This window comes from Penaeus monodon, chromosome 23 (genome assembly GCF_015228065.2).
Source record: "Penaeus monodon isolate SGIC_2016 chromosome 23, NSTDA_Pmon_1, whole genome shotgun sequence".
NCBI lineage: Eukaryota > Metazoa > Arthropoda > Malacostraca > Decapoda > Penaeidae > Penaeus > Penaeus monodon.
In genome coordinates this window covers 20,867,329-20,869,524 of record NC_051408.1, presented here as the reverse complement: position 1 = coordinate 20,869,524, position 2,196 = coordinate 20,867,329, and the positions used below count along the sequence as shown (strand labels likewise).

General features: G+C 53.0%; 1 protein-coding gene across 1 annotated transcript in view; it reads right to left on the bottom strand.

Annotated features, from left to right (window-relative positions):
- The window catches only part of LOC119588174 (Down syndrome cell adhesion molecule-like protein Dscam2), a gene marked incomplete at its 5' end in the record, with an annotated part of 86,952 nt that overhangs the window by 83,769 nt on the left and 987 nt on the right, over positions 1–2,196 (bottom strand).

Genomic DNA, 2,196 nt, shown 5'->3' with positions numbered 1-2,196 from the left:
ATTCGAATAAAGCCCAGTGCCACGAAAGGCATTGGGCTTTATTGAGACAGCCGGCGTCCCACGAGTGTCACTGGGCACTGGCATAGACAGCCGGCGTCACAGGAGTGGCCCAGGGTTCTGGCATGAGACAGCGGCCGCCCCATGAGTGGCACTGGGCTCTGACATAAGACAGCCGGCATCCAACAAGAGGCGCCGGGCTCTGACATGAGATGCCGGCAGCCCATGAGGCTCTGGCATGAGACAACCGGCGTCTCATGAGTAGCACTGGATTTTGGAATGAGACAGCCGGCATCCCACGAGTGGCACTGGGTTCTAGCATGAGACAGCCGGCATCCCATGAGTGGCACTGGGCTCTGTCATATGGCAGCCGGCGTCCCACGAGTGGCACTTGGCTCTGACATGAGAAAGCCAGCGGCCCCTAGTGGCACTGAGTTCTGGCAAAATACAGCCGGCATCTCACGAGTGTCACTGGGTTCTAGCATAAGAAAGCCAGTGTTCCACAAGTGGCACTGGGCTCTGGTATGAGACAGGTGGCATCCCACGAGTGGCACTGGGCTCTGACATAGACAGCCGGCGTTGCAGGAGTGACACCAGTTTCTGGAATGATACAGCCAGCATCCCACGAGTGGCACTAGGCTCTGACATGAGACAGCTGGTGCCCCACGAGTGGCACTGGGTTCTGGCATGAGACAGCTGGCATCCCACAAATGGCACTGGGTTCTGCCATTAGACAGCTGGTATCCCACGAGTGGCACCGATTTTTGGCATGAGACAGTCGGCATCCCATGAGAGGCACTGGGCTCTAGCATGAGACAACTAGCATCCCTTGAGTGGTACTGGGTTCTGGCATGTGAAAACCAGTGTCCCACGATGGCACACAAGTGGTCCCGGGCTCTGCATGAGAAGCTGCTCCCACGAGTAGCGCTAAGCTCTGGCATGAGACAGCTGGCATCCCACAAGTGGCACTGACTCTGGCATAACATATCCAGCATCCCACGAGTGGTTCTGGGCTCTGGCAAGAGGCGCCGGCGTCCCACAAGTGGCACTGGGCTCTAGTATGAGACAGCCGGCATCCCACGTGTGGCACCGGGTTTTGGCATTAGACAGCCGGCATCCCTTGAATGGCACTGGGCTTTGGCATAAGATAGTCGGCGTCCCACGAATAGTTCTGGGCTCTGGCATGAGAAAACCAGTATCCCCCAAGCTCTGGCATAAGACAGCCAGCATCACACGAGTAACATTGTGCCCTGACATAACAAAGCCGGCATCCTACAACTGGCACTGGGCTCTGGCATGAGACAGCCTGCGTCCCATGAGTGACACCTGTGCTCTGACCTGAGACAGCAGCATCCTTCGAGTGGTACTGGGCTCTGACATAAGACAGCCAGAGTCCCACAAGTGGCACTGGGCTCTGACATGAGACTGCTGGCGTCCCATGAATGGCACTGGGCTCTGGCTTGAGAAAGCCAGTGCCCCACAAGTGGCACTGGGCTCTGACATGAGACAGCTGGCGTCCCACAAGTGGGACTGGACACTGGCATGAGAAAGGCAGCATCCCACAAGTGGTACTAGGCTCTGGCATGAGACAGTTAGCGTCCAACGAGTGGCATCTGGGCTCTGACATGAGACGTCCAGCGTCCTACAAGTGGCACTGGGTTCTGGCATGAGACAGCCAGTGTCCCACGAGTGACACCTGGACTCTACGGGAATAATGACGCTGCATGTAGGCGCTGCACGCTCAAAGTGCCAAGGCTCTTTAGTTCTGGCAACTTATTTCAGATTATCAATCAGATGCTCCCGTTATACAATAAGGCTTCTACTGAATATTGTTCCATGTCAACTAGCTTTATTTACTATATCAAGGAAAGATGGCATAAACAAGAAGACATATTAATAAGGTGTTTCTGATACTGGAGGTGATACAGTTATAATTACAGTCGCATTTTCAAAGCCATATAATATTTTGATAAAATCAAAGAATGTACCATTTCGTAAATGACAAAATGAACATTCATTAAGATTTTAATTGTCAACTTATAAATTGAAAAGTAAAATATCTCCTTTTCACCTAAAGTACAGAGCAACAGTACACACTGGAGATTCCGGTATCTGGACTCCGCTAATCCGGACTTAACGAGGCTGGCATTTCGCGGAGCCGGTGACTTTGTAGTCGGCTATAAGCTGTTCTTTCGGATG